Genomic DNA, 16,932 nt, shown 5'->3' on the forward strand with positions numbered 1-16,932 from the left:
CTAGCTCTGTGAAGAATACCATTGGTAGCTTGATAGGGATTGCATTGAATCCATAAATTGCTTTGGGTAGTATACTCATTTTCACTATATTGATTCTTCCAATCCATGAACATGGTATATTTCTCCATCTATTAGTGTCCTCTTTGATTTCTTTCACCAGTGTTTTATAGTTTTCTATATGTAGGTCTTTAGTTTCTTTAGGTAGGTATATTCCTAAGTATTTTATTCTTTTTGTTGCAATGCTGAATGGAACTGTTTCCTTAATTTCTCTTTCTATTTTCTCATTATTAGTGTATAGGAATGCAAGGGATTTCTGTGTGTTGATTTTATATCCTGCAACTTTACTATATTCATTGATTAGTTCTAGTAATTTTCTGGTGGAGTCTTTAGGGTTTTCATGTAGAGGATCATGTCATCTGCAAACAGTGAGAGCTTTACTTCTTCTTTTCCAATTTGGATTCCTTTTATTTCTTTTTCTGCTCTGATTGCTGTGGCCAAAACTTCCAAAACAATGTTGAATAGTAATGGTGAAAGTGGGCACCCTTGTCTTGTTCCTGACTTTAGGGGAAATGCTTACAATTTTTCACCATTGAAGATAATGTTTGCTGTGGGTTTGTCATATATAGCTTTTATTATGTTGAGGTATATTCCTTCTATTCCTGCTTTCTGGAGAGTTTTTTTTTTTTATCATAAATGGATGTTGAATTTTGTCAAAGGCTTTCTCTGCATCTATTGAGATAATCATATGGTTTTTATTTTTCAGTTTGTTAATGTGATGTATTACATTGATTGATTTGTGGATATTGAAGAATCCTTGCATCCCTGGGATAAAGCCCACTTGGTCATGGTGTATGATCTTTTTAATGTGTTGTTGGATTCTGATTGCTAGAATTTTGTTAAGGATTTTTGCATCTATGTTCATCAGTGATATTGGCCTATAGTTTTCTTTTTTTGTGGGGTCTTTGTCAGGTTTTGGTATTAGGGTGATGGTGGCCTCATAGAATGAGTTTGGAAGTTTACCTTCCTCTGCAATTTTCTGGAAGAGTTTGAGCAGGATAGGTGTTAGCTCTTCTCTAAATTTTTGGTAGAATTCAGCTGTGAAGCCGTCTGGACCTGGGCTTTTGTTTACTGGAAGATTTCTGATTACACTTTCAATTTCTGTGCTTGTGATGGGTCTGTTAAGATTTTCTATTTCTTCCTGGTTGAGTTTTGGAAAGTTGTACTTTTCTAAGAATTTGTCCATTTCTTCCACGTTGTCCATTTTATTGGCATATAATGCTGATAGTAGTCTCTTATGATCCTTTGTATTTCTGTGTTGTCTGTTGTGATCTCTCCATTTTCATTTCTAATTTTATTGATTTGATTTTTCTCCCTTTGTTTCTTGATGAGTGTGGCTAATGGTTGGTCAATTTTATTTATCCTTTCGAAGAACCAGCTTTTGGCTTTGTTGATTTTTGCTATGGTCTCTTTTGTTTCTTTTGCATTTATTTCTGCCCTAATTTTTAAGATTTCTTTCCTTCTACTAACCTTGGGGTTCATTTCTTCCTTCTTTAGTTGCTTTAGGTGTAGAGTTAGGTTATTTATTTGACTTTTTTCTTTTTTCTTGAGGTATGCCTGTATTGCTATGAACTTTCCCTGTAGGACTGCTTTTAAAGTGTCCCACAGGTTTTGGGTTGTTTTGTTTTCATTTTCATTTGTTTCTATGCAAATTTTGATTTCTTTTTTGATTTCTTCTGTGATGTGTTGGTTATTCAGCAGCGTGTTGTTCAGCCTCCATATGTTGGAATTTTTAATAGTTTTTCTCCTGTAATTGAGATCTAATCTTACTGCATTGTGGTCAGGAAAGATGCTTGGAATGATTTCAGGTTTTTTTTTTTTTTAATTTACCAAGGCTAGATTCATGGCCCAGGATGTGATCTATCCTGGAGAAGGTTCCATGTGCGCTTGAGAAAAAGGTGAAATTCATTGTTTTGGAATGAAATGTCCTATAGATATCAATTAGGTCTAACTGGTCTATTGTATCATTTAAATTTTGTGTTTTCCTTGTTAATTTTCTGTTTAGTTGATCTATCCATAGGTGTGAGTGGGGTATTAAAGTCTCCCACTATTATTGTGTTATTGTTAATTTCCCCTTTTTACTTGTTAGCATTTGTCTTACATATTGTGGTGCTCCTATATTGGGTGCATATATATTTATAATTGTTATATCTTCTTCTTGGATCGATCCTTTGATCATTATGCAGTGACCTTCTTCGTCTCTTTTCACAGCCTTTGTTTTAAAGTCTACTTTACCTGATATGAGTATTGCTACTCCTGCTTTCTTTTGGTCTCTATTTGCATGGAATATCTTTTACCAGCCCTTCACCAGAAAGTGAACTTTAAGAATAAAAACATTGACATAAAACTAAAGGGAAAAATTATATCATAAGCATATTTGCATGTGAGAATGTCAAAGGAAGTTCTTCAAGTAGAAGAAACTAATACAGATTAAAATAATTTGGATCAACACAAAGAATGAACAGATCACATAATGGAAAATAAGATGACCAATATTAACATTTTTAGTATTTTAAAATGTTAATCAAATAATAAATTGCAGTGGAAAACAAACAAAAAAAGGATCATGGTGTTTATAAATGTGGTGTGTGTGTGTGTATATATATATATGAATAATACTCAGTCATAAGAAAGAAATAATGCCATTTGCACTGGCATGGATAGACCTAGAGATTGTTAAACTGAGTGAAGTGACAGAGAAATAAAAATATCATATCATATCATTTATATATGGGATCTATAAAATTGGTACAAATGAATCTCTTTACAAAGCAGAAATTCTTTGTCATTACCTTTCTTTGGGATTGGAATGAAAACAGACCTTTTCTAGTCCTGTGGCCACTGCTGAGTGCCGGGAGCCGGTGAGTTATTCCACTCATGACAAAGGTCATGAGGAAGGAGGCTCGGCATACGCAAAGGTGGGATCGAGCCTCAGGAGTCCCCCTGGATATTCTCGAGCATCTACCCCCAAAAAACCAGAGTCTGCCTACTTTACTGCTTTGTGCTCTCACCTCTGACTTTACTGGGGGCTGTCCCCCACCACCATCTTGCTCTCTCTGTCAAAGAGTTAACTTACAGCTCCAATTAATAAAAGTTCCTGGGCAATTAGGAGTGTTTAAATCCAAACCCCTCAGATGGCTCTCTAACTCGCCTGACAAGTTTACCCAGACTCCTACAGCTATGCATACAATTGTTTACAGTCTCCCAGCCTCAAGAGGCACGGGAAGCTTAATATATTCAAATAGCTTAGAGCCTCTCAGAGAGTTAGAAACTGTCAGAATAAAACTAGTAAAAGATTTCATTGATGAGCCAATATTTGTTGCCAAGTTTTCACGTCCCCTGAATCATATCCTTGAATGTGTATTAATTAATATAGTTGGTATGTAGAAAAAATAAGTAGTGGCCTTGGTGTTAGTAACTTTAGACCCTTAAGGTCATAAATTCTTTCCTTTGTTGTAAACCCAATACACATCCGCCCTATAGGAATGCAATTTTATCTTCAGAAGATGGCGCCAAACTTTAAAATAATTACTCTTAGAGAAAATAAGTCTTTGTTGATAAGTCTTTGTCAAGAGTCATAAAATGTTAATAGGCCTTCTGGCCAGAAGATGATGTAAATCACCTAAACCATTTGTATATGATAAATTTGCAGGAAAGAAACCCTGGTTTTTGATAAGGATCAAAAACTGCTGACTTTGCATCCCCTATTATCCTCTATGTGTAACTTAGGGTATATAAGCCCTTGTTGAAAATAAAGCTACGGGCCTTGCTCACCAACGCTTGGTCTCCCTATGTCATTTTTTTCACATTCTGGCTGAAGTCTCCATCTGGAGCACGGATATCCTCTGCAACCATTTATTTGCCTGGGCTTCTAAGACCCACTCAAGAAGGTGTCTAAGGTGGGGCACCTTCCACTTCGAGAGGGCGCCTGTGGCCTCCGTGATCAGAGCTAACCTGGTGTCACAGGTTATATTGATTTTCCACGTAAACCAAGCTACTCAGCTTCTTTTCTCCACTGAATTTTCCTACTGAGCTATCCTCATTCTATTACTCTTATATCTCTAATTAACATATAAATAGTCGCCTAGGCCGTCTCTCCTTCGAATACCCTGCATCAGCTGGGGCTGGACCCCGGCAGGATTCCAGGATGTCTGGCTCTAGGTGAGTGTGAGTGATCACACCATCGTGATTATCTGGATTGTGAAGATCTTTTTTGTATAGTGCTTCTGTGTATTCTTGCTACCTCTTCTTAATGTCTTCTGCTTCTGTTAGGTCCATACCATTTCTGTCCTTTACTGAGCCCATCTTTGCATGAAATGTTCCCTTGGTATCTCTAATTTTATTGAAGAGATCTCTAGTCTTTCCCATGTTATTATTTTCCTTTATTTCTTTGCATTGATCACTGAGGAAGGCTTTCTTATCTTTCCTTGCTATTCTTTGGAACTCTGCATTCAAATGGGTATATCTTTCCTTTTCTCCTTTGCTCTTTGCTTCTCGTCTTTTCAAAGCTATTTGTAAGGCCTCCTCAGACAGCCATTTTTTTTTTTTTTTTTTGCATTTCTTTTTCTTGGGGATGGTCTTGATCCCTGTCTCATGTACAATGTCACAAACCTCCACCCATAGATCATGAGGCACTCTGTCTATCAGATCTAGTCCTTATTATTTCTCACTTCCACTGTAGAGTCATAAGGGATTTTATTTAGGTCATATTTGAATGGTCTAGTGGTTTTCCCCACTTTCTTCAATTTAAGTCTGAGTTTGGCAATAATGAGTTCATGATCTGAGCCACAGTTAGCTCCTGGTCTTGTTTTTGCTGACTGTATAGAGCTTCTCCATCTTTGGTTGCAAAGAATATAATCAATCTGATTTCAGTGTTGACCATGTGGTGATGTCCATGTGTAGAGTCTTCTCTTGTGTTGTTGGAAGAGGGTATTTGCTATGACCCATGGGTTCTCTCGGCAGAACTCTGTTAGCCTTTGTCCTGTTTAATTCTGTAATCCAAGGTCAAATTTGCCTGTTACTCCAGGTGTTTCTTGACTTCCTACTTTTGCATTCCATTCCTCTATAATGAAAAGGACATCTTTTGGGGGTGTTAGTTCTAGAAGGTCTTGTAGGTCTTCATAGAACCATTCAACTTCAGCTTCTTCAGCATTACTGGTAGGGGCACAGACTTGGATTACCATGATATTGAATGATTTGCCTTGGAAACGGACAGATATCATTCTGTCATTTTTGAGATTGCATCAAAGTACTGCATTTTGGACTCTTTTTGACCATGATGGCTACTCCGTTTCTTCTAAGGGATTCCTGTCCACAGTAGTAGATATAATGGTCATCTGAGTTAAGTGCACCCATTCCAGTCCATCTTAGTTCACTGATTACTAGAATCTCGATGTTCACTCTTGCCATCTCCTGTTTGACCACTTCCAATTTGCCTTGATTCATGGACCTAACATTCCAGGTTCCTATGCAATATTGCTCTTTAAGCATCAGACCTTGCTTCTATTACCATTCCCATCCACAGCTGGGTGTTGTTTTTGCTTTAACTCCATCCCTTCATTCTTTCTGGAGTTGTTTCTCCACTGATTTCCAGTAGCATATTGGGCACCTACCGACCTGGGGAGTTCATCTTTCAGTGTCCTATCTTTTTGCCTTTTCACACTGTTCATGGGGTTCTCAAGGCAAGAATACTGAAATGGTTTGCCATTCCCTTCCCCATTGCACCACATTCTGTCAGACCTCTCCACCATGACCCGTCCATCTTGGGTGGCCCCACACCCCATGGCTTAGTTTCATTGAGTTAGACAAGGCTGTGGTTCATGTGATCAGATTGGCTAGGTGTCTGGGATTGTGGTTTCAGTTTGTCTGCCCTCTGATGCCCTCTCTCAGAGCCTACCATCTTACTTGGGTTTCTCTTACCTTGGACGTAGGGTATCTCTTCACAGCTGCTCCAGCAAAATGGAGCCACTGCTCTCCTTGGCCACTGCCCCTGACCATGGATGTGGAGTAGCTCTTCTCTGCTGCTCCTGCACCATCACAGCTGCTGCTCCTGCATTTGCAAAACTTACAAGTGGCCACAGGACTGGATAAGGTCTGTTTTCATTCCAATCCCAAAGAAAGGCAATGCCAAAGAATGCTCAAACTACCACACAATTGGACTCTCTCACAGGCTAGTAATGATCAAAATTCTCCAAACCAGGTTTGGCAATACGTGAACCGTGAACTTCCAGATGTTCAAGCTTGTTTTAGAAAAGGCAGAGGAACCAGAGATCAAATTGCCAACATCTGCTGGATCATCGAAAAAGCAAGAGTCCCAGAAAAACATCTATTTCTGCTTTATTGACTATGCCAAAGCCTTTGACTGTGTGCATCACAATAAACTTTGGAAAGTTCTGAAAGAGATGAAAATACCAGATCACCTGACCTGCCTCTTGAGAAACCTATATGCAAGTCAGGAAGCAACAGTTAGAACTGGATATGGAACAACAGACTGGTTCTGAATAGGAAAAGGAGTACATCAAGGCTGTATATTGTCACCCTGCTTATTTAATTTATATGCAGAATACATCATGAGAAACCCTGGGCTGGAAGAAGCACAAGCTGGAATCAAGATTGCTGGGAGAAATATCAATAACCTCAGATATGCAGATGACACCACCCTTATGCCAGAAAGTGAAGAAGAACTAAAGAGCCTCTTGATGAAAATGAAAGAGGAGAGTGAAAAAGTTGGCTTAAAGCTCAACATTCAGAAAACTAAGATCATGGCATCTGGTCCCATCACTTCATGGGAAATAGATGGAGAAACAGTGGCTGACTTTATTTTTCCTGGCTCCAAAATCGCTGCAGATGTTGATTGCAGCCATGAGATTAAAAGACACTTACTCCTTGGAAGGGAAGTTATGACCAACGTAGACAGCATACTAAAAAACAGAGACATTACTTTGCCAACAAACGTCCGTCTAGCCAAGGTTATGATTTTTCCAGTAGCCATGTGTCATGTATGGATGTGAGAGTTGGACTATAAAGAAGAGCACTGAAGAATTGATGCTTTTGAAGTGTGGTGTTGGAGAAGACTCTTGAGAGTCCCTTGGACTGCAAGGAAATCCAACCAGTCCATCCTAAAGGAGATCAGTCCTGGGTGTTCAGTGGAAGGACTGATTTTGAAGCTGAAACTCCAATCCTTTGGCCACTTGATGCGAAGAGCTAACTCATTGGAAAAGACCCTGATGCTGGGAAAGATTGAAGGCCGGAGGAGAAGGGGATGCCAGAGGATGAGATGGTTTGATGGTATCACCGACTCAATGGAAATGGGTTTGGGTAGACTCCGGGAGTTGGTGATGGACAGGGAGGCCTGGCATGCTCTGGTTCATGGGATCATGATGAGATGGACATGACTGAGCGACTGAACTGGAATTTGAACAAAGCAGAAATAGAATCACACGTGTTGCAAACAAACTTAAAGTTACCAAGAGGGAAAGTTGGAAGAGGAGGGGTAAACTGAGAGATTGGGTTTGAAATATACAAATTAACCTGTCTAAATTGATAGCTAGTAAGAACCTACTGTGTGGAGAAGGAAATGGCAACCCATTCCAGTATTCTTGCCTGGAAAATCCCATGGATGGAGGAGCCTGGTAGGCTACAGTCTATGGGTTCACAAAGAGTTGGACACAACTGAGCGACTTCACTAAGAACCTACTGTATAGCACAGGAACCCTACTCAATTGTATGCAATAATCTATAAGGAAACAGAATCTTAAAGAGAGTCAAAGTATGTTTATGTATCCCTGATTCACTCTGCTGTATAGCAGAAGCTAAATAACATTGGAAATCAACTGTATTCCCATAAAAATTAATTTAAAAAGAGTTAAGTGTAAAGCAATAATACAAAACAAAAGATAAGATTGTACAAATAGGAGTATTTTCTCTTCAGGATCTCAGCATTTTGCATATTCAAGTATATATTTTATTTAATGATAGATTGTATTAGGCAGATATTTATTTTGCAAACTCTATAGTTACAGCTAAAAATTAATAAAGAACATTGGATAAAAAAATTGGTTTAGTTGTCATTCAGTCATGTCTGACTCTTTGTAACTCCATGGACTGAAGCACGCCAGGCCTCCCTGTTCATCACCAACTCCCAGAGTTTACTGAAACTAATGTCCATTGAGTCGCTGATGCCATCCAACTAGCTCATCCTCTGTCGTCACCTTCTCCTCCCACCTTCAATCTTTCCCAGCCTCAGGATCTTTTCAAATGAATCAGTTCTTTGCATCAGGTGACCAAAATATTAGAGTTTCAGCTTCAGCATCAGTCCTTGCAATGAATATTCAAGACTGATCTCCTTTAGGATGGATTAGTTGGATCGCCTTGCAGTCCAAGGGACTCTCAAGAACCTTCTTTAACATCACAGTTCAAAAACATCAGTTCTTCAGTGCTCAGCTTTCTTTATAGTCCAGCTCTCACACCCATACATGACTACTGGAAAAACCGTAGCTTTGACTAGAGGGAATCTTGTTGGCCAAGTAATGTCTGCTTTTTAATATGCTAAGTGATACATAAATACTAAAAGTATATTAAAATCACAAAAAAGAATAAGAAAAAACAATGAAAATATATATGTATAAGAGAAAATATATGTATAAGAGAAAAAACACAAGCATCAAGGCAGTACATTTAAATTTAGTCATATTTATAAAACTGCTATTAAAATGTATAGCAATTCAATCAATGTACAGCATGGTGTTGATGTTGTTCAGTGGCTAAGTCTTGTCTGACTCTGCAGTCCCATGAACTGTAGCATATCAGGTTTCCCTGTCCTTCACTATCTCCTGGAGTTTGTTCAAACTCATGTCCATTGAGTCAGTGATGCCATCTCATCCTCCATCGTCATTCCCGTCTCCTTTTGTCAATGAGCTGGCTCTTCTCATGAGGTGACCAAAGTATTGAAGCTTCAGTTTCAGCACCAATCCTCCCAGTGAATATTCAGGGTTGATTTCCTTTAGAATTACCCAGTTTGATTTCCTTCCTGTTCAATGGACCCTCAAAAGTCTTTTCCAACACCACAGTTTGAAAGCAATTCTTCAGCACTCAGCCTTCTTTATATTCTAACTGTCATATCTATACGTGACTACTGGAAAAATGATAGCTTTACTATACAGAGTTTTGTCAGCAAAGTGATGTCTCTGCTTCTTAGTACCCACTCTAGGTTTGTCATAGCTTTTCTTCCAGGAAACGAATGCCTTTTGATTTCATGGTTGCCTTTTGATTTCAGTTCAGTCACTCAGTCATGTCCGACTCTTTGTAACTCCATGGACTGAAGCACGCCAGACCTTCACACTGGGGTGTGAACTGATCCACACTGATATTGTTGCCAAAGGAAATAATATAGAGCATGTTGCTGCTGCTGCTGCTGCTGCTGCTGCTGCTGCTAAGTCGCCTCAGTCGTGTCTGACTCTGTGCGACCCCATAGACAGCAGCCCACCAGGCTCCCCCTTCCCTGGAATTCTCCAGGCAAGAACACTGGAGTGGGTTGCCATTTCCTTCTCCAATAGAGGAAAGTAAAAAGTGAAAGTGAAGTCCCTCAGTCGTGTCCGACTGTTAGCAACCTCATGGACTGCAGCCTACCAGGCTCCTTCAGTCCATGGGATTTTCCAGGCAAGAGTACTGGAGTGGGGTGCCATTGCCTTCTCCAAGAGCATGTTGACTATAGTTAAATAATTTTTCAAATTTGAAAGTTGCCAAAAGAAATTTTTTTCTCTTTTTTTTATTGTATTGTATTTTTTTACTTTATAATATGGTATTGGTTTTGTGAAATTTTTAAATATTCACATCACAAGAAAAAAATGCATAATTTTGGGTGGGGATGGATATTAACATTAGACATTGTGATGATCATTTAAAATATATTTATGTTGTACATCAGAAGTTAATATAATGCTATGCCAAGTATATCTCAGCCAATCACTGAATTTTAAAGGTCGTGCTTTATGCTATACATATACATAGGGTTATGCTATGTAAATTATACCTCAGTTCAGTTCAGTTCAGACTTAAATTGAAGAATGTAGGGAAAACCACTAGACCATTGAGGTATGACCTAAATCAAATCCCTTATGATTATACAGTGGAAGTGAGAAATAGATTTAAAGGTCTAGATCTGATAGATACAGTGCCTGATGAACTATGGAATGAGGTTTGTGACATTGTACAGGAGACAGGGATCAAGATCATTCCCATAGAAAAGAAATGGAAAAAAGCAAAATGGCTGTCTGGGGAGGCCTTACAAATAGCTGTGAAAAGAAGAGAAGTGAAAAGCAAAGGAGAAAAGGAAAGATATAAGCATCTGAATGCAGAGTTCCAAAGAATAGCAAGAAGAGATAAGAAAGCCTTCTTCAGTGATCAATGCAAAGAAATAGAGGAAAACAACAGAATGGGAAAGACTAGGGATCTCTTCAAGAAAATCCGAGATACCAAATGAATATTTCATTGCAAAGATGAGCTCAATTAAGGACAGAAATGATATGCACCTAAGAGAAGCAGAAGATATTAAGAAGAGATGGCAAGAATACACAGAAGAACTGTACAAAAAAGATCTTCACGACCCAGATAATCACGATGGTGTGATCACTCACCTAGAGCCAGACATCCTGGAATGTGAAGTAAAGTGGGCCTTAGAAAGCATCACTACGAACAAAGCTAGTGGAGGTGATGGAATTCCAGTGGAGCTATTCCAAATCCTGAAAGATGATGCTGTGAAAGTGCTGCCCTCAATATGCCAGCAAATTTGGAAAACTCAGCAGTGGCCACAGGACTGGAAAAGGTCAGTTTTCATTCCAATCCCAAAGAAAGGCAATGCCACAGATTGCTCAAACTACCACACAATTGCGCTCATCTCACACGCTAGTAAAGTAATGCTCAAAATTCTCCAAGCCAGGCTTCAGCAATATGTGAACCGTGAACTTCCACATGTTCAAGCTGGTTTTAGAAAAGGCAGAGGAACCGGAGATCAAACTGCCAACATCTGCTGGATCATAGAAAAAGCAAGAGAGTTCCAGAAAAACATCTATTTCTGCTTTATTGACTATGCCAAAGCCTTTCACTGTGTGTATCACAATAAACTGTGGAAAATTCTGAAAGAGATGGGAATACCAGACCACTTGATCTGCCTCTTGAGAAACCTGTATGCAGGTTAGGAAGCAACAGTTAGAACTGGACATGGAACAACAGACTGGTTCCAAATAGGAAAAGGAGTACATCAAGGCTGTATATTGTCACCCTGTTTATTTAACTTATATGCAGAGTACATCAGCAGAAATGCTGGCCTGGAAGAAACACAAGCTGGAATCAAGATTGCCGGGAGAAATATCAATAACCTCAGATATGCAGATGACACCAGTCTTATGGCAGAAAGTGAAGAGGAACTGAAAAGCCTCTTGATGAAAGTGAAAGAGGAGAGTGAAAAAGTTGGCTTAAAGCTCAACATTCAGAAAACGAAGATCATGGCATCTGGTCCCACCACTTCATGGGAAATAGATGGGGAAACAGTGGAAACAGTGTCAAACTTTATTTTTCTGGGCTCCAAAATCTCTGCAGATGGTGACTGCAGCCATGAAATTAAAAGATGCTTACTCCTTGGAAGGAAAGTTATGACCAACCTAGATAGCATATTCAAAAGCTGAGACATTACTTTTCCAACAAAGGTTCATCTACTCAAGGCTATGGTTTTTCCTGTGGTCATGTATGGATATTAGAGTTGGACTGTGAAGAAGGCTGAGCGCCAAAGAATTGATGCTTTTGAAGTGTGGTGTTGGAGAAGACTCTTGAGAGTCCCTTGGACTGCAAGGAGATCCAACCAGTCCATTTTGAAGGAGATCAGCCCTGGGATTTCTTTGGAAGGAATGATGCTAAAGCTGAGACTCCAGTAGTTTGGCCACCTCATGCGAAGAGTTGATTTATTGGAAAAGACCCTGATGCTGGGAGGGATTGGGGGCAGGATGAGAAGGGGACTGCAGAGGATGAGATGGCTGGATGGCATCACTGACTCGATGGACGTGAATCTGAGTGAACTCCGGGAGTTGATGAGGGACAGGGAGGCCTGGCGTGCTGCGATTCATGGGGTCGCAAAGAGTCAGACACCACTGAGTGACTGAACTGAACTGATCAGATCAAATCAGTCGCTCAGTGGTGTCCTACTCTTTGCGACCCCATGAATCGCAGCACGGCAGGCCTCCCTGTCCATCACCAACTCCCAGAGTTTACCAAAACTCATGTCCATCGAGTCAGTGATGCCATCCAGCCATCTCATCCTCTGTGGTCCCCTTCTCCTCCTGCCCCCAATCCCTCCCAGCATCAGGGTCTTTTCCAGTGAGTCAGCTCTTCGCATGAGGTGGCCAAAGTATTGGAGTTTCAGCTTCAACATCAGTCATTTCAGTGAACAACCAGGACTGATCTCTTTTAGGATGGACTGGTTGGATCTCCTTGCAGTCCTAGGGACTCTCAGGAGTCTTCTCCAACACCACAGTTCAAAAGCATCAATTCTTCGGGGCTCAGCTTTCTTCACAGTCCAAATCTCACATCCATACATGACCACTGGAAAAACCATAGCCTTGACTAGACAGACATTTGTTGACAAAGTAATGTCTCTGCTTTTTAATATGCTATCTAGGTTGGTCATAACTTTCCTTCCAAATAGTAAGTGCCTTTTAATTCCATGGCTACAATCACCATCTGCAGTGATTTTGGAAATTATGCAACATTATTGCTAATTTAAGCATCAAAGATGAATGAAAATAATAGTGATGTAGTGTTGTTAGGCTGAAATATATCTATAAAACAAATTAACATGTGTAAATATATACCATAAATACTTATTCCTTTATGTGTCATGCTAAGTCATCAGTCTAAAGGTATACGTGTTACAGCATGCTATAACACCTTTTTTTTTTTTTTTTTTAGTGAGCAAAAGTGAGGACTGTGGCAGAGTCTGGCTTTATGCTCTTCAAATGCATCTGTGTTATTGGCATATAGTGAACATCATTCCCTAAACTTCTCAGAACTACATTGCACCAGGTGGTTACTTTCTACAATGACATATGGGTAGAAGTGATGTGTTTATTACATACAGAGGCTCTGAATAGTGTATTTGTTTCCTTATGTTCTGTGTGTCTGCCATCTCAGGTTTCTGCATTCTGAAGATCCAGTAGGAAACTACAAAGAATAAGTAGGAACAGTGGGACTCTTAGATGGAAACACCAGAGTTTCTTCATCACTGACTGCAAACTTGTGCTGTAATATGATTGCAAGATGTTTCTTTATTTTGTTACACTGGTATATTTGAGATATTGTCTCAGAGTGTAGATTAGTTTTCAGGTGATGATGATATTGAATTGAACAGAGAAACATTCAATTCAATATCCTAATGATAGATTTAAGGATTAGATCAGTTTACTCACATGGGTGATGGGTGACAGTCATTCAGTTTGTTCCATTCTGTAAGTAAAACTTAGTTGAAACAAATCATCAGTGCAATTCTCATTTGTAAATAAACATGATACTAAATGACATGGATACAACATCAATTCTAAAAAAGAGTACATAAGTCCAATTTATGAGGAACATGCTGTAATAAAGAGAAGCAAATTTAAAATATAAAAAAGAAATGCAATTTTAGAAACATGAATAGTGTTTCAAATTGTCAAAGAATCTCTAAACAGAAAGAAAAAATGTGCTTATGAGCAGAAGTGGATATTGGCCTTGTAACCTCATTCCTGATAATTTTACCTACATACCTGCCTGGAAGTAGTTGAAATAGAAAAAACATTTTGATAGGATAAGTTTTTTTTTTCCTTTCCTGTCTTAAATAATTGTGTTTAAATGTTTATTTTTTAAAAATGTATTAATTGGAGGATAATTGCTTTACAATGTTGTTTTGGTTCTGCCATACAGCAAAGTATATCAGTCATAGATGTACATATATCCCCTCTGTCTTTAACCTCCCTTCCACACTCCACCCCCCTAAGGTTGTCACAGAGCACCAGGTTGAGCTCCCTGTTTTATATATTTAGGAACTTCCCACTAGCTATCTGCTTTACTTGTGGTGCTGTGTATGTCTCAATGTTAATCTTTCAGTTTGCCCCACCCTCTCCTTTCCTTGCTGTGTCCACAAGTCTGTTATCTATGTCTGTGTCTATATTCATGCCTTGCAAATAGGTTTATCAGTATCATTTTTCTCAAGCACGCACACACACACAGACATATATATATATACACACACACACATACATACATATATATTTATGCATGTGTATGTTAATATACGATATCTGTCTTTCTTTTAAAACAGGCTCTAGGCTATTTTAAATGTGCCTCTCATTTTGAATCTGCTAGATACCTATGCTGATGACCAACTAGATATCCTAACATGAATAAAACTACATCGATTTTTGTCAGCAGATACAACGTGCTTTAATTTCCACAAAAGTTAATCTAGGAACAGTGTTCCACTTCTAAAAATGGATCTAATCCTCCCCACAGTGTATTGGAAAGAGCAACCATATCATGTTTGTGTATTAGTAAGTGACACACTTTTCTAAAGATGTGAAAGATGAGATCTTAATGAATTATGGGAATAAAATTAAGGAAGGCAAACTTACAGTAATTACTAATGGTCTGAAATGCAATAAGCTGAAAGTTTTAATTTTTTTCCAGAAAGTACTATTGATACTAGATAATTGTCATTTTTCCACTATTGATACTAGATAATTAAGTGTCATTTTTCCACCCCCACACGGGGGAACATTTATGCCAAGAAGGAGCTTCAGAGGACAAATCATCTATAGAAAAAGTATTCTTAAAACATAAACCAAGATGATCACTGAACAGAAACAGTCTACTATAAATTAAATTGATACTCAAGAGAAAATGTCCCCCAGGGTGAGCATGACTACTTCCTATATAAGAGCTGCTAATCTTTGAAGAATAATCCAGAAAGACAGTGACTTCCTGATTCAAAAGAATTGTAAAAATTTACAGGGTCAAAACATCTATATTCTCATAGATAACTTCATGTAAATCCATGAAGGTAAGATGTTAGATGGTTTTATTTAAAAGTAGTATAATATCATATAAGAAATGAATCGCCAGTCCAGTTTTGATACAGGATACAGGAAGCTTGGGGCTAGTGCACTGGGATGACCCAGAGGGATGGTATATGGAGGGAGGTGGGAGAGGGATTCAGGATTGGAAACACGTGTACACCTGTGGCAGATTCATGTTGATGTATGGCAAAACCAATACAATATTGTAAAGTAATTAGCCTCTAATTAAAATAAATAAATTTAAATTAAAAAAATAAAAGTAGTTGTGAATTTGAGGTTTAAAATAAAAAGGATAAAACAGAAAAATATGAAATTCTGAGACCTTTGTCTGAAAATTTGTTAACAACTTAAATTAACCAATGTATTTCTTAACTTTCTAGATGATAAAATAAAATTAGAAATAAGTGAAATAGCAATAATAATAATAGTATTTATAATAAAACTTTCACTTAAGATAATTTTGAAAACTAATTCTAGTGGAAATAGAGAAATATGAGAGAACATTTGTTGACTCAATTTTTTTTAATCAAAGAATCAATGCAAAAACGATAGTTTTTGGAGCTGGAAATGGGAACAGATGTAGTAGATTTAATGAAATATGAAAACACAGAGAATAAACAATAAAGTGTTATGAAAATTGTCACACAGTGTTGACTGCCTGATATCTGATTGCAAGATAACAGGCCTCTGTGTGTGTGTGTGTGTGTGTTAGTTCCACTCATATGCTTTTTCCATTTGCATTCCTAAAATAAATAATCATAGGGTTTAAATAAAGTTACATTTATTAGATAAAATTACAAGGGAATTGTATAGGAATTATCTTATTTGGTTGTAAGAGAAGTAGATGACAATGGATCAGAGAATCACATAGGTTAAGAACAGACTATATTAAAATATCATGAAAGTGAAAATCACTCAGTCATGTCTGACTCTTTGTGACTGCATGGACAGTCCATAGAATTCTCCAGGCCAGAATTCTAGATGGGGTAGCCTTTTTTTCTCCAGGGGATGTTACCAACCCAGGGATCTGCCGGGAGCCAGCACGGGAGTTCCCATCCATGACAAAGGTCATGCGGAGAGGCCTGATATGCAAAGGCGAGTCAGGACTCGAGGGGCCCCCTGGATCTACTTGAACATCTACCCCCAAACCAAAATCTGTCTGTTTTACTAATTTACAACTTTCACCAACTCCTCTGACATTAACGGGGGGCTATCCCTGACCACCTTTCTCTGAAAAAAATCAACTTAGAGCTCTAGTTAATAAGCCTCCTGGGCATAAGAGTGTTTCAATCCAAACCCCTCAGATGGCTCTCTAACTTTCCTGACAGGTTTATCGAGACTCCTACAGCTACACATAAAATTGTTTACAGCCTCCCAACCGCGAGAGATATGGGAAGCTTAAGATATTCAAATAGTATAGAGCCTCTCGAGGAGTTAAAAATTATTAAAATAAAACTGGCGGACGATTTCATTGTTGAGCCAATGCTGTTGCCAAGTTTCCACATCCCCTGTATTGTGTCCTTGAGAGTATATTAATTAATATAGTTGGTATATATATATAAAAATAAGTAGTGGCCTTGGTGTTAACAACTTTAGACCCTTAAGGTAATAAATTCTTTCCTTGTTATGAGCCCACTGCACCTTTGCCCTTTAGAAATGCAACTTTATCTAACATTTTTGGAAGATGGCGCCAAACTTTAAAATAATTATTCTTAAAAAAAAAAAAAATGTTTTCTGGTTAACTAACCTTTATCGGAACAAAGAGTCATAAAATGTT

This window comes from Bos indicus x Bos taurus, chromosome 26 (genome assembly GCF_003369695.1).
Source record: "Bos indicus x Bos taurus breed Angus x Brahman F1 hybrid chromosome 26, Bos_hybrid_MaternalHap_v2.0, whole genome shotgun sequence".
Lineage (NCBI taxonomy): Eukaryota > Metazoa > Chordata > Mammalia > Artiodactyla > Bovidae > Bos > Bos indicus x Bos taurus.